This window comes from Sorex fumeus, unplaced genomic scaffold (genome assembly GCF_029834395.1).
Source record: "Sorex fumeus unplaced genomic scaffold, SorFum_2.1 ptg000063l, whole genome shotgun sequence".
NCBI lineage: Eukaryota > Metazoa > Chordata > Mammalia > Eulipotyphla > Soricidae > Sorex > Sorex fumeus.
This window is the reverse complement of record NW_026606120.1, coordinates 27,532,712-27,553,036: the sequence shown is the minus strand read 5'-3', so window position 1 is coordinate 27,553,036 and position 20,325 is coordinate 27,532,712. Positions and strand designations below refer to the sequence as shown.

Below are 20,325 nucleotides of genomic sequence, written 5' to 3'. Positions count from 1 at the left end.
AGCAAACATGAATGAGACACATTATTTCAAAATATTTAGGCTTTTGTTTGTTGTTTTGCTTTGTTTTGTTTTCAGGCCACACTCAGCAGTACTCAGAACTTACTCCTGGCTCTATGCTCAGGATGCATCATTCCTGGGTGCTGGGGATTGAACCCAGGGTGGCTGCCTGCAAGTGCTCTACTGGCTTACAATCCCGCCACCATGAAAATATTCAGATTTTACTTCCAAAAAAAAATTTTTGTTACTTCCCCAATTTTTTTTTAGTTCCAAAAAAAATTTGGAAGTAAAACAGATTTTATTTGGAGGTTTTGAAGGGAAAGAGGAAGAGAAAGTGGGAGCAAGTGGACAGTATTATGCTCAAGAGAGAACCTGGGCTTCTCCAAGGGCAGAGAGAGCCCGTATACACATCCGAGCATTAGACAGGAAAGCATGAAAGTACACATCTCAAGAAAGGAGATGTGGTGACAAATGAGCTCCGACACCACATCTGCTTGGCCACATGGGTGCAAGCAGCACATGGGCTTGGGCAGCATATGCCCCTTCTAAAAATTTTTTGAAGTAAATTTTTTTGCTTCATGTGAAATGTAACTATTTTATTCTGCATCTTTTTTGCTCCCCTTATAAAATATTAGAAAATAAAAAAATATTAGAAGCAGCAGAACCTCATCTCTACCCACAGCATGAATTAGTAACCAGTTCTTTCATGCTTTCTAAGTAGACACATTTGGCTGATAATTAATAAAAGTAAAGTAAGTAAATAAGTAAAGGCCCTCCCGTTGATCATCGATTTGCTCGAGCGGCCCAGTAACGTCTCCATTGGAGACTTTGTTGTTACTGTGTCTGGCATATCGAATACTCTCGGTAGCTTGCCAGGCTCTCCGAGAGGGGCGGAGGAATGGAACTCGGGTCGGCCATGTTGGCTGCGTGATATATCAACCCCTAAGAATTTTTTTTAAAGAATGGAGTATGCCAACTCAAAATATTCTCTTGAGAGAGGGTTGTCTTGTGGAATCTGTGCAATGGTGCAGTGGATAGGGAGTTAGTCTTGCATGTGCCCAGCCAGGCTTTGCTTCTCAACATTCCATAAGGTCCCGCAAACCTGACAGGAGTGAGTCCTCGGTGCTCAGGAGTAAACCCTGAGCAACTCAGGGTGTGGTCCAAAAAAATAAAAGCAACAGCAAAGAACAAACAAGGGTTACCTTATTCTTTTCTTTTTTTCTTTTCTGTTGTTTTTTCCCTTGCTTTTAGATAACAACGGACATTGCCCAGAGCAGCTTGGTGCTCAGGTTCTCTTTCTGGAAGTGTTTGGGGGACCATGAGGTACCAAGGATCAAAACTGAGGTCTTCTGCATGCAAAGCAAGGTTCACAAAGCATGTGCTCATCCCTTTGAGCACATGCATTATCTTTAGCTGATTATTCTTAAAAAACAATAGATACAAAATTGTGTAGGTGAAATTTTTGTAGGTGAAATTTACATATAAAATGGAATTCTCCAATTACCAGGGTGTCTCACTTTCCATACTACAAAGATCTAATAAATATCTAGAAAATCAACACTGGACTAGCACTATAGCACTGTACTCCCATTGTTCGTTCATTGATTTGCTGGAGCAGGCACTAGTAACATCTCCATTGTGAGACTTGTTGTTACTGCGTTTGGGATATTGAATACACCACAGGGAGCTTGCCTGGCTCTTCCATGAGCATTGGAGTAGGCAGCAAATTAAATCTGCATAAGGATTTTACCCTTGTTTATTGTGTTATTTTTCCTGATCACAGTGTCTGCCTATCCTTGTCTTTGTCCCTGAATGTTTCTTTTTGTCTTCAGCTGGAAATGGTATTTAAGCTAGTAGCTTATGCATTCTTGGGAGTTACTCTGAATTCTTATATAAACGAGTAAACAAATTAATAAAATTGTTTATTTTTCTTATCTTTATAAGAGATTTCAGTCAAGAAATTAGAAAAGGAGAAGAAACATTAGTTTCCCCAGTTTCCCTCCTATGTATTTTCAATAAGAGCTCAAATTTTAGTCTTTCTTTTATTTTGGTTTGTGGAAATTTGACATGACATACTATTTTTTTCCTTAAATTTTTATTAGTGAAACACAATGAGGTACAGTTGCAGACTTACAAACTTTTGTGCTTTGGTTTCAGTTATACAATGTTTGAATACCCATCCCTCCACCAGTGCCCATTCTCCACCACCACCAGTCCCAGTATCCCACCCACCTCCCTTCCCTCCATCCCACCCTACCTCTGTGGCAGGGCATTCCCTTTTGTTATCTCTCTCCTTTTGAGTGCTGCGGTTTGCAAAAGAGACATTGAGTGGCAATCTTGTTCAGACTATAGTCTACTCTCATCACGCATTTCCCATCCTGAGAGGAACCTCCCAACATCCTTTATTTGGTGCTCCCTTGTCTATCTGAGCTGCCTTTTCCCCTAGCGTGTGCTACTGTCCTCAAAGCCATGGAGTAATCCTCCTGGTACTTATCTCGGCTATTCTTGGGTGTTAGTCTCCTATTTTGTTACTTTCTGTTCCCCAGATGAATGCAATCTTTCTATGTCTATCCCGCTCTTTCTGACTCATTTTGCTTAGCATGATACTTTCCATGTAGTACCACTTGTATGTAAATTTCATGACTTCATCCTTTCTGACAGCTACATAGTATTCCATTGTGTAGGTGTACCAAAGCTTCTTTAACAAGTCATCTGTTCTTGGGCACTCAGGTTTTTTCCAGATTCTATCTATTGTAAACAGTGCTGCGATGAACAGACAACTGCAGATATCGCTTCGACTATACTTTTTTGCCTCTCCGGGGTATAGTTCCAGGAGTGGAATTGCTGGGTCAAATGGGAGCTCAATTTCTAGTTTTTTGAGTATCGTCCATACTGTTTTCCAGGGCTGAACCAGTCGGCATTCCCACCGGCAGTGAAGGAGGGTCCCTTTTTCGCCACGTATGCGCCAGCACGGGTTGCTTTTGTTCTTTTGGATGTGGGCCAGTCTCTGCGGTGTGAAATGATATCTCATTGTTGTTTTGATCTGCATCTCCCTGATGATTAGGGATGTAGAGCATTTTCTCATGTGTCTTTTAGCCATTCGAATTTCATCTTTGAGGAACTTTCTGTTTATTTCGTCGCCCCATTTTCTGATAGGGTTGGATGTTTTCTTCTTGTGGAGTTCAATCAGTATTTTGTATATCCTTGATATCAACCCCTTGTCAGATGTGTATTTGGCGAATACCCTTTCCCATTCTGTGGACTGTCTTTGTATTTTGGTCACTGTTTCTTTTGAGGTGCAGAAGCTTCTTAATTTAAGATAGTCCCGTTTGTCTATCTCTGTTTTCAGTTGCTTAGCCAGTGGCGTGACATCTTTGAAGACACCATTAGCTTCAATGTCATGGAGGGTTTTGCCGACTTTGTCTTTAATGTACCTTATGGATTCCGATCTGAATGACATACTATTTTAAAATAGTCAAAGGTTAGCTCTTCAGGGCTGGAGAGATAGCACAGAGGGTAGGGCGTTTGCCTTGCACGCGGCCGACCCGGGTTCAATTCCCAGCATCCCATATGGTCCCCCGAGCACCGCCAGGAGAAACTCCTGAGTGCAGAGCCAGGAGTCACCCCTGTGCATCGCCGGGTGTGACCCAACAAGCAAAAAAAAAAAAAAAAAGGTTAGCTCTTCAAGCCTGTGTTCTCTATTGAACACTTATCTCGCTTGTTTATCTCTATGTATGCTTGCTTGCTTCATCTTTCAAGTTCATGTTTCCTTTTGAACATGTAATCTTTACCTTCTCCCCCCCTTTCAATTTTCTAATTTTGGGGGGAGGGGTGGTTATGCTCAGGGATCACTCAGGGGTTATGCTCAGGGGCCAATTATGGCTCTGCACTGAGGAATTAGTCTTGGTGGTGCCTGGGGGACCATTTGGGATGCAGGAATCTAAACCAGGTTGGCCACATGCAAAGCTTTATCCTCTGTACTATTACTCTAGCCCTACCTTGCATATTTCTAAGTAAGTATTGTGCAATAAAAACTTATCTTGTTTCACTAAAAATAAAGCCAGAACAATCATTAAAGAGAAATAATTTCTTCTTATTTGAACCAGGCTGGATCTTTGGATTAAACAATAATTATTTTTTTTAAGGAACTATCAAGCCAATAGTTGTTAGAGTAGTCATGTGAATCAGAAGGACTGATGATTGTGAACTTCTGGATTGATGGAAAAATCAGAAACAATTATGAACAGCCACCCTTCAGCAAAGTATTCAGTATATTGGACCTACTTTAGTGACAATGAGGGCACCTCCGATTATGGTCATGTTCAATTAAATTCAGTTAGCTAAGAGAAAGGTGCTGGAGTGATAGCACAGTGGTAGGGCGTTTGCCTTGCACGTGGCCAACCCAGCCGACCCGAGTTCGATTCCTCCACTCCTCACAGAGAGCCCAGCAAGCCACCAAGATTATCTTGCCCACAGAGCAAAGCCTGGAAAGCTATCCGTGACGTATTCGATATGCCAAACACAGTAACAAGTCTCACAATGTTACTCGGCCCGCTCAAGCAAATCTATGAACAACAGGAGGACAGTGACAGTGACAGTGACTACAATGTAAAGAACTGTTTATTCTATAACTTTCTTTTTACCATTTTTAAAAATTTATTCAGCGATAGCACATCAGTATGGCGTTTGCCTTACACGCAGCCAACATGGCCGACCCGAGTTCGATTCCTCCGCCCCTCTCGGAGAGCCTGGCAAGCTACCGAGAGTATCTCACCCGCACAGCAGAGCCTGGCAAGCTCCCCGTGACGTATTCGATATGCCAAACACAGTAACAACGAAGTCTCCAATGGAGACGTTACTGGGCCCGCTCGAGCAAATCGATGATCAATGGGAGGGCCTTTACTTACTTATTCCAAAGAGGATAATTTATAAAAGAATTTCTAAACGGCTGGCTCTATTTGAAAAAATGATTCATCTTTTTACGTTACTTCTATATATAGTACTAGCAACTATAGGAATGTTAGAAGTTAGTAGTAAGTGAATAAACAACTTTATATTAATTATTATTATTATTATTCTCTTTCAGCATATCTTTCTTCCACCAGATCCCAAACTCAAGCAAACTTATCTAAACTAAGTCAAATGTATTCAGTCATAAGGAAAACTTTGTAAAAGTGGAACTTGAATGAGGTAAAGGTCAAGCCACTACTACTGATTCACTTTCCAGAATTGAGAAAGAGGTCAAGAATAAGGGACCAAGGCTCAAGAGCGCTCAGGACAAGTAACCATAGAGAAGACTGATCCCAACATTGTACTGGTAAATTGGCAGAGATCATTCATCAGTCACCTAATTTTGGATTAAGAGTGAAAGTGAATGGTAATGTTTATTACTGTCACTGTCACTGTCCTCCCATTGTCCATCGATTTTCTCAAGTGGGCACCAGTAACATCTCCATTGTGAGACTTCTTGATACTGTTTTTGGCATATCGAATATGTTACGGGGAGCTTGCCAGGCTTTACCATGTGGGCAAAATACTCTCAGTATCTTCCCGGGCTCTCCGAGAGGGGCGGAGGAATCAAACCCAGATCGGCCGCATGCAAGGCAAATGCCCTACCTGCTATGCTATCACTAGAGATTCATCACTGCCAAGGGAGCCATAGGTTAATTACCACTGAAGATAATATAAATTATCAATCATTTCACTGTAGTACAATGAGTATTTAGTGAAATGTCTTTACAGTACACAGAAATGCTGACATTTAACACAAGGATACTCAGGGGATTCTGATTATTGTTGAGTATTCCCTATCTTTGGGGTATAAGTATGTCATTGAATAGAGTCCATTAAAAGAAATTTATTTAGAGCCTGTCTTTCAACTACCCCTAATATCAGGCACCAAAAAAAATGTGCATGGTGTGTTTATTTAATAGGTACAAGTAGGCATTGATGAACTGAAGGTTCAAAGCAAGGACTCAAATGGTTCTGGGGACCCTGCATGCTGGGTCTTACCCTGGCTACCCAGGTGGATGAAGGCCTCCAGAATTAAACCTTGATTCAGCAACTTGCAGTCATCAGTGCCAACATTGTAATAGACTCATCTCAGAGACACTGCTTTTTACAGGCAACTATATTATAACCAGGCTAATGGTCTGCATATCAACAAAACTCTATGAAAAAGAACATGTCTATCATCCTTTGATATGCTTTGTTTCCAAATATCTAGATTCCTCTCACAGATATTAATGAAGCCACATATTAATAGCACACTCATCATCACTTCTGTGCATCTTGAACATTTGTTCAACTTAACAATTGAAAAATGTCAATGATATATTAGTGCATGGCTGCTGTGTCATTAGATGAACTGTCCACATTGGGGAAATCAGACAATTGATGTATAAGGGAAAAGTAAAAATACAATGGCAAGATGACTCTTGGCAGTTGTACAAGAACACTCACAGCACTTTTCACTGTTAAAAAAAGAAATCTGAGCACCAACTATTGGATTTCAGAAAGAGACAGAAGAGATAATCAAGATTATAAATAAAAATCATAATCAAAGTGAGAATGAGTTAACTTTAGCTCTTCAGGTTTACTAAGCTAGATCTCAAAAAAGTCATAAAACTTACAGTATTATCTTACTGATTATATATTTAAAAACAAGCCAAGACAATTTTAACTGCCTATGAAAATTAGGGATTACAAAGAAGAGTATAACAAAGATCAGTTTAAAAAAAAGATGCAAGGCAATATCTACAAAAATGAGAATCTGAGGGCAGAAGTGAAGCATTGTCATGATGTATTCTATCAAAAGTACTGTCACTTGATTTTGTAGATGATAGAATGTGCCTATGTATATTATTTACGAAAGATTAGTATTTATTTATATATTTATTTATTTTCATTTATTTTCTTTTTTGGTCACACCCAGCGATGCTCAGGGGTTACTCCTGGCTCTGAACTCAGGAATTACTCCTGGTGGTTCTCAGGGGACCAAATAGGATGCTTGGAATCGAACCCTGGTTGGGTTCTATTCCAAGCAAATGCCCTACCTACTATTGCTTCAGCCCCAGAAAAGTTAAAGCATATACTCTTTTTTCATTCGGCTTGAGTGATAGCACAGAGGTAGGGCGTTTGCCTTGCACGCAGCCAACATGGCTGACCCGAGTTTGATTCCTCCGTCCCTCTCAGAGAGCCCGGCAAGCTACCTAGAGTATCTTGCTCGCACGGCAGAGCCTGGCGAGCTACCCGTGAGGTATTGGATATGCCAAACACAGTAACAACAAAATCTCCAATGGAGATGTTACTGGGCCCGCTCAAGCAAATTAATGAACAATGGAAGGACAGTGAGAGTGACCCTTTTTTCATAGTAATAAGTGATTGATATCACAAAGCTTTGAATCACTGTATCACTGCCATCCCATTGTTCATCAATTTCCTCGAGCAGGCATCAGTAACGTCTCCATTTGTCCTAGCCCTGAGATTTTAGCAAGTGCCTCATTGGAGGCTCTTTCAGGGTCAGGGAAATGAAACCCATCATTGTTACTGGGTTTTGGCATATCAGATATACCACAGGGAGCTTGCCAGACTCTGCCACATGGGCAGGATTCTCTTGGTAGCCTACCAGGTTCTCCTTAGAGTGAAAACTAGAGGTTGCTTCCAGGAACTTGGTTTTATATTCTCTGGATCGTCACCATTAATTATATTACACATCACCAGGGGCAGTTTGTGGGTGTGACTGCCAAGCTACTGGAAGATGGGGGATCTGGGTGGAGGAGGCCCAGTCCCAATCTGAGCAGGCTTGGAGGTCTCAGGCCCAGGTCCCACATACCTGGGTTCCTCTGCAGTTCTTTCATGCATGAGGCTCATCTGAGTGTGTGGAAAGTGGTCTTAAGCATGGCTGTGGTTGGGTTCCAGTGGTCTTCAGCTGTTGGGGCTCTGCTTGGGGTGGGAATGGAAACTCAACCTGTCCACTTTCAGGGGCCCTGGTGAGGACAGTCAGGTGCGGGGGAAGGAGACTCTGTGTTGTTCTCTTCCAGGAGCTTGGCTTTATAGTCTCTGGATCTTAGCCATTGATGGGATTACTTGGGAACCGGGGGCAATTGGTGGGTATAACTGTCTAGCTAGGGGATCTGGTTGGAGGAGGACCAGTCCCATTCCAGCAGGCTTGGAGGTCTCAGCCCCAGGTCCCACACACCTGGGTTTCTCTGCCAGTTCTTTCATGCGAGAGGCTTGTCCAAGCGTGTGGAGAGTAGTCTTTGAATATTTATGAAAATTTCCTCCTCTAGCTATACATTTCATTAAATATAAAGAATGTTTAAATTTTAAGGATTTTGAAATTTGTTTAAATACTTTGAAATAGTTTTAAATCGTTAAAAATTTTAGAAAGTACTTTATTTTGCATCATTCAATATTATATCAAGCATTTGGCTTATTTATTTTATTGATTTAAATTTCTTTCCATTTAAATTATAATTATTGGATAAATTATTTCATTTTGAAGGAATTTGTTCCTCTAAGAAGCTGTATCAAATGAGAGATAGAATCCGGAGTTCTGATCTTTGTCAACGCTCAAGAATCAGGGACGCTGTCTCATTTGCCAAGACATCAAAAATCAGATGGGCTGGACACGTAATGAGGTTTACAGACAACCGCTGGACTAGAGCGATTACTGATTGGATTCCACGGGACATCAAAAGATCACGTGGACGCCCACCTACAAGCTGGTCAGACTTCTTCGTCAAGACCCTGAATGATCGGTTTGAGGCTCTGCATGTTCCTAGAACGAACGGATACCATTGGGCTATGCTAGCACGCAACCGGGATGAATGGAGATGTTACTGGCACCCGCTCAAGTAAATCGATGAATAAAGGGGATTAAGTGATTAAGTGAAGAAGCTGTAAAATCTTTTAAACTATAAGATTTATACTTACAGATTTACACTTATGATGCATAAGCATAAAACTTTAGTAAATGATCTGGGCCTGAAATGAACCACGGTTAGCATGTGAGAGGACCAAGAAATCAAGGTTGCTGGTTGCTGGTACCAACCTGCCCTTCCTAGTGAATGCTGCTTCAAGAATCTTAGGAGTCATGTTTTATGTGCCTGTTGTCAATTCCTAGGGAAGATACTATACTTTCTGGTCAGGCTGTCAATTAATCACTCTATCTTCACCTTGATTCCAAACTTATTTTAAAAATAAATAATTATAAAACACTAAACAAAATATATAAAGGAGTGTTTCAAGACAATGAGAAATATATCTTTTATGGCATCTCTAAGCCTCCAGAGGACATGTGATTCTTTACTTCAATGTTCCTATGTATGGGAGTATCACCTTCAAAATCTTCATTCCACAACAACACTCTGGCTAAGGTGATCCCACTGGAATCAATCAAGAGATGATTGGATAAGGAAATAATGGGATATAAATATAATGGAATTCTGGACTATAAGAATAGAGAAAACCAAGCTGTTTACTGCCTAGTGGATGGGTGGGGGTTGTATTATGTTGAATGAAGTTATCCAGAGGTTGAAGAACAGGTACAGAACAATCTCTCTCATATGTGCCATAGAAAGAGACACATAGTAAGAGAATAACAATTGCCCAAAGGCAACAGAACCTGAGAAGTGGTAGGCTGAACTGGGGTGGGTGGGGAGTTAAGATGAAGAGACATCTGAGACAACAGTGGGGAGGGAAGTAGGCATTATAGTGGAGAGTGTGATGTTGACACATTATAGCCATAAAACCCTACTAGTAACAGTATTGTAAAGCACAGCACTTAAAATCAGTGTTAATAAAAGATTCACTGTTGGGCCAGAATGAGAGTAATACAAGGGGTAAGATGCCATGCAGGTGGACAACTGGTTAGATATCTGGCACTACATATGGTACTCCAAGTACTGCTAGTACTGAATCCTGAGCACAGAGCTGGGCGTAAACCCTGAGCATGGTTGAATTTGGCCCCAAATCGCAATTAAAATGCACTGAGGAGGTGAATTTTCCATGCTCCATCCATTTACTATGCTTAGGGTAGAGAGGCCCTGCTGGGGTTTTGGTAATCTCATCACCGGGCAAAGGGATCACTGTTTATAGCTGCTACCTACAACTATTGATATGCTATGCAAAAGTGACTTCTGTCGAGAGTGGCTAAGAAGTACTTCTTGGCGAGTTGCAGATCCTGGCTCAGGAGGACAAGGTGGGGTACCTGGCTACCTCTTATGGGCTTCCAGGTGCTACCATTGCTGTCATGATGCTCAGGGGCCGCACTACTGAGTCATCAAGCTCCAGGTCGAAGAAGAACCAACCGAGAAAAGGAGAATAATCCTGACATATGGCAGCATGATTAACACAGAGCATCTGGAGAGGATTGGCTTTAGGAACTTATAGAAAAGCAGTCAAGACTAGAGAGGAGAACAATGCCTTCCAATGCTGTCTGCACAGAGAATGATCTAGAAAACAGTAAGGAACCTGTTGAACAGACCTCATGACCTGAGACATTAGCAGCTTGTGAAACAGAGGCAGGCACCAACCTTTTGGAAGCTTTCCAGATAACTGTGATATAAAGGTATTGTAAAACACTAGTGTCAAATTTCTTTCTTTGTGCATATTTAAACAAGGCCACTTAGTAAATATGCACTTTGGGTCATGATTTTTTCAACTTTGTCCCCTCAAGATTGCCACTGACCATAGCATAATTGAAAAATATTCATTTTTAACTTTCATTTTAAAATATTTGTTGTCTTGGAGCCAAAGCAATAGTACAATGGGTAGAGTGCTTGCCTTGCACGTGTTAGAGGCAGGTTCAATCCCATGCATTCCCATATTGTGGTCCCTGAACCCTCCAGGAGTGATCCCTGAGCACAGAACCAGGAGCAAACCCTGAGCACAGCTGGGTGTGATCCAGTTCCAACCCCACAAAAAATGTTTGTTGTCTTAAAATAAGCCGGATTACCTGTTCCTTTCACTTACCTCCCAAATAGTATGTGTCACCAAAATGAATCTGCCCATGTAGGGAATGTGCTATGGAAGTTGCATTATCATCTACTGTCATACTCAGGTGACTCCCTCTAGTAGATATGGACACAGAATGCCACTGTCCATCATTTAGTGCAGAACCTGAAAGTAAAAAAAAATAAGTTAGCGTTCCTCTCTGGAAAGAAAGATGGCGGCCGCACGGGAGCCTTGTGGAAAGCGGGTTTGAGCCGGGCTCGGGGGGGGGGGAGCAGCGGGGACCTCATGGGAAGGGGGGCTTTGTGGGCCGTCCCCCACGCCCCACCGGGGTCGCCAGCTGCCCCCCACGAGCGGCTCTCCGGCACGGCCACGGCCCCGGAGGCACAAGGACTTAGCACAGAGAACCAGCCGCTTGGAGCAGAAAAGCAAATGGACTTGTGTTGATCCGCGCCACCAAGCCTGCCCGGAGGGGGAAGGGCGTTGACCAGCCCGCCCGTTCCTCTCTGGAAAGAAAGATGGCGGCCGCACGGGAGCCTTGTGGAAAGCGGGTTTGAGCCGGGCTCGGGGGGGGGGGGAGCAGCGGGGACCTCATGGGAAGGGGGGCTTTGTGGGCCGTCCCCCACGCCCCACCGGGGTCGCCAGCTGCCCCCCACGAGCGGCTCTCCGGCACGGCCACGGCCCCGGAGGCACAAGGACTTAGCACAGAGAACCAGCCGCTTGGAGCAGAAAAGCAAATGGACTTGTGTTGATCCGCGCCACCAAGCCTGCCCGGAGGGGGAAGGGCGTTGACCAGCCCGCCCGCTCCTCTCTGGAAAGAAAGATGGCGGCCGCACGGGAGCCTTGTGGAAAGCGGGTTTGAGCCGGGCTCGGGGGGGGAGCAGCGGGGACCTCATGGGAAGGGGGGCTTTGTGGGCCGTCCCCCACGCCCCACCGGGGTCGCCAGCTGCCCCCCACGAGCGGCTCTCCGGCACGGCCACGGCCCCGGAGGCACAAGGACTTAGCACAGAGAACCAGCCGCTTGGAGCAGAAAAGCAAATGGACTTGTGTTGATCCGCGCCACCAAGCCTGCCCGGAGGGGGAAGGGCGTTGACCAGCCCGCCCGCTCCTCTCTGGAAAGAAAGATGGCGGCCGCACGGGAGCCTTGTGGAAAGCGGGTTTGAGCCGGGCTCGGGGGGGGGAGCAGCGGGGACCTCATGGGAAGGGGGGCTTTGTGGGCCGTCCCCCACGCCCCACCGGGGTCGCCAGCTGCCCCCCACGAGCGGCTCTCCGGCACGGCCACGGCCCCGGAGGCACAAGGACTTAGCACAGAGAACCAGCCGCTTGGAGCAGAAAAGCAAATGGACTTGTGTTGATCCGCGCCACCAAGCCTGCCCGGAGGGGGAAGGGCGTTGACCAGCCCGCCCGTTCCTCTCTGGAAAGAAAGATGGCGGCCGCACGGGAGCCTTGTGGAAAGCGGGTTTGAGCCGGGCTCGGGGGGGGGGGAGCAGCGGGGACCTCATGGGAAGGGGGGCTTTGTGGGCCGTCCCCCACGCCCCACCGGGGTCGCCAGCTGCCCCCCACGAGCGGCTCTCCGGCACGGCCACGGCCCCGGAGGCACAAGGACTTAGCACAGAGAACCAGCCGCTTGGAGCAGAAAAGCAAATGGACTTGTGTTGATCCGCGCCACCAAGCCTGCCCGGAGGGGGAAGGGCGTTGACCAGCCCGCCCGCTCCTCTCTGGAAAGAAAGATGGCGGCCGCACGGGAGCCTTGTGGAAAGCGGGTTTGAGCCGGGCTCGGGGGGGGAGCAGCGGGGACCTCATGGGAAGGGGGGCTTTGTGGGCCGTCCCCCACGCCCCACCGGGGTCGCCAGCTGCCCCCCACGAGCGGCTCTCCGGCACGGCCACGGCCCCGGAGGCACAAGGACTTAGCACAGAGAACCAGCCGCTTGGAGCAGAAAAGCAAATGGACTTGTGTTGATCCGCGCCACCAAGCCTGCCCGGAGGGGGAAGGGCGTTGACCAGCCCGCCCGCTCCTCTCTGGAAAGAAAGATGGCGGCCGCACGGGAGCCTTGTGGAAAGCGGGTTTGAGCCGGGCTCGGGGGGGGAGCAGCGGGGACCTCATGGGAAGGGGGGCTTTGTGGGCCGTCCCCCACGCCCCACCGGGGTCGCCAGCTGCCCCCCACGAGCGGCTCTCCGGCACGGCCACGGCCCCGGAGGCACAAGGACTTAGCACAGAGAACCAGCCGCTTGGAGCAGAAAAGCAAATGGACTTGTGTTGATCCGCGCCACCAAGCCTGCCCGGAGGGGGAAGGGCGTTGACCAGCCCGCCCGTTCCTCTCTGGAAAGAAAGATGGCGGCCGCACGGGAGCCTTGTGGAAAGCGGGTTTGAGCCGGGCTCGGGGGGGGGGGGAGCAGCGGGGACCTCATGGGAAGGGGGGCTTTGTGGGCCGTCCCCCACGCCCCACCGGGGTCGCCAGCTGCCCCCCACGAGCGGCTCTCCGGCACGGCCACGGCCCCGGAGGCACAAGGACTTAGCACAGAGAACCAGCCGCTTGGAGCAGAAAAGCAAATGGACTTGTGTTGATCCGCGCCACCAAGCCTGCCCGGAGGGGGAAGGGCGTTGACCAGCCCGCCCGTTCCTCTCTGGAAAGAAAGATGGCGGCCGCACGGGAGCCTTGTGGAAAGCGGGTTTGAGCCGGGCTCGGGGGGGGGGAGCAGCGGGGACCTCATGGGAAGGGGGGCTTTGTGGGCCGTCCCCCACGCCCCACCGGGGTCGCCAGCTGCCCCCCACGAGCGGCTCTCCGGCACGGCCACGGCCCCGGAGGCACAAGGACTTAGCACAGAGAACCAGCCGCTTGGAGCAGAAAAGCTAATGGACTTGTGTTGATCCGCGCCACCAAGCCTGCCCGGAGGGGGAAGGGCGTTGACCAGCCCGCCCGCTCCTCTCTGGAAAGAAAGATGGCGGCCGCACGGGAGCCTTGTGGAAAGCGGGTTTGAGCCGGGCTCGGGGGGGGAGCAGCGGGGACCTCATGGGAAGGGGGGCTTTGTGGGCCGTCCCCCACGCCCCACCGGGGTCGCCAGCTGCCCCCCACGAGCGGCTCTCCGGCACGGCCACGGCCCCGGAGGCACAAGGACTTAGCACAGAGAACCAGCCGCTTGGAGCAGAAAAGCAAATGGACTTGTGTTGATCCGCGCCACCAAGCCTGCCCGGAGGGGGAAGGGCGTTGACCAGCCCGCCCGTTCCTCTCTGGAAAGAAAGATGGCGGCCGCACGGGAGCCTTGTGGAAAGCGGGTTTGAGCCGGGCTCGGGGGGGGGGGGAGCAGCGGGGACCTCATGGGAAGGGGGGCTTTGTGGGCCGTCCCCCACGCCCCACCGGGGTCGCCAGCTGCCCCCCACGAGCGGCTCTCCGGCACGGCCACGGCCCCGGAGGCACAAGGACTTAGCACAGAGAACCAGCCGCTTGGAGCAGAAAAGCAAATGGACTTGTGTTGATCCGCGCCACCAAGCCTGCCCGGAGGGGGAAGGGCGTTGACCAGCCCGCCCGCTCCTCTCTGGAAAGAAAGATGGCGGCCGCACGGGAGCCTTGTGGAAAGCGGGTTTGAGCCGGGCTCGGGGGGGGAGCAGCGGGGACCTCATGGGAAGGGGGGCTTTGTGGGCCGTCCCCCACGCCCCACCGGGGTCGCCAGCTGCCCCCCACGAGCGGCTCTCCGGCACGGCCACGGCCCCGGAGGCACAAGGACTTAGCACAGAGAACCAGCCGCTTGGAGCAGAAAAGCAAATGGACTTGTGTTGATCCGCGCCACCAAGCCTGCCCGGAGGGGGAAGGGCGTTGACCAGCCCGCCCGTTCCTCTCTGGAAAGAAAGATGGCGGCCGCACGGGAGCCTTGTGGAAAGCGGGTTTGAGCCGGGCTCGGGGGGGGGGAGCAGCGGGGACCTCATGGGAAGGGGGGCTTTGTGGGCCGTCCCCCACGCCCCACCGGGGTCGCCAGCTGCCCCCCACGAGCGGCTCTCCGGCACGACCACGGCCCCGGAGGCACAAGGACTTAGCACAGAGAACCGGCCGCTTGGAGCAGAAAAGCAAATGGACTTGTGTTGATCCGCGCCACCAAGCCTGCCCGGAGGGGGAAGGGCGTTGACCAGCCCGCCCGTTCCTCTCTGGAAAGAAAGATGGCGGCCGCACGGGAGCCTTGTGGAAAACGGGTTTGAGCCGGGCTCGGGGGGGGGGGAGCAGCGGGGACCTCATGGGAAGGGGGGCTTTGTGGGCCGTCCCCCACGCCCCACCGGGGTCTCCAGCTGCCCCCCACGAGCGGCTCTCCGGCACGGCCACGGCCCCGGAGGCACAAGGACTTAGCACAGAGAACCAGCCGCTTGGAGCAGAAAAGCAAATGGACTTGTGTTGATCCGCGCCAGCAAGCCTGCCCGGAGGGGGAAGGGCGTTGACCAGCCCGCCCGCTCCTCTCTGGAAAGAAAGATGGCGGCCGCACGGGAGCCTTGTGGAAAGCGGGTTTGAGCCGGGCTCGGGGGGGGAGCAGCGGGGACCTCATGGGAAGGGGGGCTTTGTGGGCCGTCCCCCACGCCCCACCGGGGTCGCCAGCTGCCCCCCACGAGCGGCTCTCCGGCACGGCCACGGCCCCGGAGGCACAAGGACTTAGCACAGAGAACCAGCCGCTTGGAGCAGAAAAGCAAATGGACTTGTGTTGATCCGCGCCACCAAGCCTGCCCGGAGGGGGAAGGGCGTTGACCAGCCCGCCCGTTCCTCTCTGGAAAGAAAGATGGCGGCCGCACGGGAGCCTTGTGGAAAGCGGGTTTGAGCCGGGCTCGGGGGGGGGGAGCAGCGGGGACCTCATGGGAAGGGGGGCTTTGTGGGCCGTCCCCCACGCCCCACCGGGGTCGCCAGCTGCCCCCCACGAGCGGCTCTCCGGCACGGCCACGGCCCCGGAGGCACAAGGACTTAGCACAGAGAACCAGCCGCTTGGAGCAGAAAAGCAAATGGACTTGTGTTGATCCGCGCCACCAAGCCTGCCCGGAGGGGGAAGGGCGTTGACCAGCCCGCCCGTTCCTCTCTGGAAAGAAAGATGGCGGCCGCACGGGAGCCTTGTGGAAAGCGGGTTTGAGCCGGGCTCGGGGGGGGGGGAGCAGCGGGGACCTCATGGGAAGGGGGGCTTTGTGGGCCGTCCCCCACGCCCCACCGGGGTCGCCAGCTGCCCCCCACGAGCGGCTCTCCGGCACGGCCACGGCCCCGGAGGCACAAGGACTTAGCACAGAGAACCAGCCGCTTGGAGCAGAAAAGCAAATGGACTTGTGTTGATCCGCGCCACCAAGCCTGCCCGGAGGGGGAAGGGCGTTGACCAGCCCGCCCGCTCCTCTCTGGAAAGAAAGATGGCGGCCGCACGGGAGCCTTGTGGAAAGCGGGTTTGAGCCGGGCTCGGGGGGGGAGCAGCGGGGACCTCATGGGAAGGGGGGCTTTGTGGGCCGTCCCCCACGCCCCACCGGGGTCGCCAGCTGCCCCCCACGAGCGGCTCTCCGGCACGGCCACGGCCCCGGAGGCACAAGGACTTAGCACAGAGAACCAGCCGCTTGGAGCAGAAAAGCAAATGGACTTGTGTTGATCCGCGCCACCAAGCCTGCCCGGAGGGGGAAGGGCGTTGACCAGCCCGCCCGTTCCTCTCTGGAAAGAAAGATGGCGGCCGCACGGGAGCCTTGTGGAAAGCGGGTTTGAGCCGGGCTCGGGGGGGGGGGAGCAGCGGGGACCTCATGGGAAGGGGGGCTTTGTGGGCCGTCCCCCACGCCCCACCGGGGTCGCCAGCTGCCCCCCACGAGCGGCTCTCCGGCACGACCACGGCCCCGGAGGCACAAGGACTTAGCACAGAGAACCAGCCGCTTGGAGCAGAAAAGCAAATGGACTTGTGTTGATCCGCGCCACCAAGCCTGCCCGGAGGGGGAAGGGCGTTGACCAGCCCGCCCGTTCCTCTCTGGAAAGAAAGATGGCGGCCGCACGGGAGCCTTGTGGAAAGCGGGTTTGAGCCGGGCTCGGGGGGGGGGGAGCAGCGGGGACCTCATGGGAAGGGGGGCTTTGTGGGCCGTCCCCCACGCCCCACCGGGGTCTCCAGCTGCCCCCCACGAGTGGCTCTCCGGCACGGCCACGGCCCCGGAGGCACAAGGACTTAGCACAGAGAACCAGCCGCTTGGAGCAGAAAAGCAAATGGACTTGTGTTGATCCGCGCCACCAAGCCTGCCCGGAGGGGGAAGGGCGTTGACCAGCCCGCCCGCTCCTCTCTGGAAAGAAAGATGGCGGCCGCACGGGAGCCTTGTGGAAAGCGGGTTTGAGCCGGGCTCGGGGGGGGAGCAGCGGGGACCTCATGGGAAGGGGGGCTTTGTGGGCCGTCCCCCACGCCCCACCGGGGTCGCCAGCTGCCCCCCACGAGCGGCTCTCCGGCACGGCCACGGCCCCGGAGGCACAAGGACTTAGCACAGAGAACCAGCCGCTTGGAGCAGAAAAGCTAATGGACTTGTGTTGATCCGCGCCACCAAGCCTGCCCGGAGGGGGAAGGGCGTTGACCAGCCCGCCCGCTCCTCTCTGGAAAGAAAGATGGCGGCCGCACGGGAGCCTTGTGGAAAGCGGGTTTGAGCCGGGCTCGGGGGGGGAGCAGCGGGGACCTCATGGGAAGGGGGGCTTTGTGGGCCGTCCCCCACGCCCCACCGGGGTCGCCAGCTGCCCCCCACGAGCGGCTCTCCGGCACGGCCACGGCCCCGGAGGCACAAGGACTTAGCACAGAGAACCAGCCGCTTGGAGCAGAAAAGCAAATGGACTTGTGTTGATCCGCGCCACCAAGCCTGCCCGGAGGGGGAAGGGCGTTGACCAGCCCGCCCGTTCCTCTCTGGAAAGAAAGATGGCGGCCGCACGGGAGCCTTGTGGAAAGCGGGTTTGAGCCGGGCTCGGGGGGGGGGGAGCAGCGGGGACCTCATGGGAAGGGGGGCTTTGTGGGCCGTCCCCCACGCCCCACCGGGGTCGCCAGCTGCCCCCCACGAGCGGCTCTCCGGCACGGCCACGGCCCCGGAGGCACAAGGACTTAGCACAGAGAACCAGCCGCTTGGAGCAGAAAAGCAAATGGACTTGTGTTGATCCGCGCCACCAAGCCTGCCCGGAGGGGGAAGGGCGTTGACCAGCCCGCCCGCTCCTCTCTGGAAAGAAAGATGGCGGCCGCACGGGAGCCTTGTGGAAAGCGGGTTTGAGCCGGGCTCGGGGGGGGAGCAGCGGGGACCTCATGGGAAGGGGGGCTTTGTGGGCCGTCCCCCACGCCCCACCGGGGTCGCCAGCTGCCCCCCACGAGCGGCTCTCCGGCACGGCCACGGCCCCGGAGGCACAAGGACTTAGCACAGAGAACCAGCCGCTTGGAGCAGAAAAGCAAATGGACTTGTGTTGATCCGCGCCACCAAGCCTGCCCGGAGGGGGAAGGGCGTTGACCAGCCCGCCCGTTCCTCTCTGGAAAGAAAGATGGCGGCCGCACGGGAGCCTTGTGGAAAGCGGGTTTGAGCCGGGCTCGGGGGGGGGGGGAGCAGCGGGGACCTCATGGGAAGGGGGGCTTTGTGGGCCGTCCCCCACGCCCCACCGGGGTCGCCAGCTGCCCCCCACGAGCGGCTCTCCGGCACGACCACGGCCCCGGAGGCACAAGGACTTAGCACAGAGAACCGGCCGCTTGGAGCAGAAAAGCAAATGGACTTGTGTTGATCCGCGCCACCAAGCCTGCCCGGAGGGGGAAGGGCGTTGACCAGCCCGCCCGTTCCTCTCTGGAAAGAAAGATGGCGGCCGCACGGGAGCCTTGTGGAAAACGGGTTTGAGCCGGGCTCGGGGGGGGGGGGAGCAGCGGGGACCTCATGGGAAGGGGGGCTTTGTGGGCCGTCCCCCACGCCCCACCGGGGTCTCCAGCTGCCCCCCACGAGCGGCTCTCCGGCACGGCCACGGCCCCGGAGGCACAAGGACTTAGCACAGAGAACCAGCCGCTTGGAGCAGAAAAGCAAATGGACTTGTGTTGATCCGCGCCAGCAAGCCTGCCCGGAGGGGGAAGGGCGTTGACCAGCCCGCCCGCTCCTCTCTGGAAAGAAAGATGGCGGCCGCACGGGAGCCTTGTGGAAAGCGGGTTTGAGCCGGGCTCGGGGGGGGAGCAGCGGGGACCTCATGGGAAGGGGGGCTTTGTGGGCCGTCCCCCACGCCCCACCGGGGTCGCCAGCTGCCCCCCACGAGCGGCTCTCCGGCACGGCCACGGCCCCGGAGGCACAAGGACTTAGCACAGAGAACCAGCCGCTTGGAGCAGAAAAGCAAATGGACTTGTGTTGATCCGCGCCACCAAGCCTGCCCGGAGGGGGAAGGGCGTTGACCAGCCCGCCCGCTCCTCTCTGGAAAGAAAGATGGCGGCCGCACGGGAGCCTTGTGGAAAGCGGGTTTGAGCCGGGCTCGGGGGGGGAGCAGCGGGGACCTCATGGGAAGGGGGGCTTTGTGGGCCGTCCCCCACGCCCCACCGGGGTCGCCAGCTGCCCCCCACGAGCGGCTCTCCGGCACGGCCACGGCCCCGGAGGCACAAGGACTTAGCACAGAGAACCAGCCGCTTGGAGCAGAAAAGCAAATGGACTTGTGTTGATCCGCGCCACCAAGCCTGCCCGGAGGGGGAAGGGCGTTGACCAGCCCGCCCGTTCCTCTCTGGAAAGAAAGATGGCGGCCGCACGGGAGCCTTGTGGAAAGCGGGTTTGAGCCGGGCTCGGGGGGGGGGAGCAGCGGGGACCTCATGGGAAGGGGGGCTTTGTGGGCCGTCCCCCACGCCCCACCGGGGTCGCCAGCTGCCCCCCACGAGCGGCTCTCCGGCACGGCCACGGCCCCGGAGGCACAAGGACTTAGCACAGAGAACCAGCCGCTTGGAGCAGAAAAGCAAATGGACTTGTGTTGATCCGCGCCACCAAGCCTGCCCGGAGGGGGAAGGGCGTTGACCAGCCCGCCCGTTCCTCTCTGGAAAGAAAGATGGCGGCCGCACGGGAGCCTTGTGGAAAGCGGGTTTGAGCCGGGCTCGGGGGGGGGGGAGCAGCGGGGACCTCATGGGAAGGGGGGCTTTGTGGGCCGTCCCCCACGCCCCACCGGGGTCGCCAGCTGCCCCCCACGAGCGGCTCTCCGGCACGGCCACGGCCCCGGAGGCACAAGGACTTAGCACAGAGAACCAGCCGCTTGGAGCAGAAAAGCAAATGGACTTGTGTTGATCCGCGCCACCAAGCCTGCCCGGAGGGGGAAGGGCGTTGACCAGCCCGCCCGCTCCTCTCTGGAAAGAAAGATGGCGGCCGCACGGGAGCCTTGTGGAAAGCGGGTTTGAGCCGGGCTCGGGGGGGGAGCAGCGGGGACCTCATGG

The 20,325-nt window shown here is 53.7% G+C and overlaps 1 pseudogene; it reads right to left on the bottom strand.

Moving 5' to 3' along the window:
* Positions 1 to 20,325, bottom strand: part of LOC130035184 (contactin-associated protein-like 3) — a 201,800-nt pseudogene that overhangs the window by 93,832 nt on the left and 87,643 nt on the right.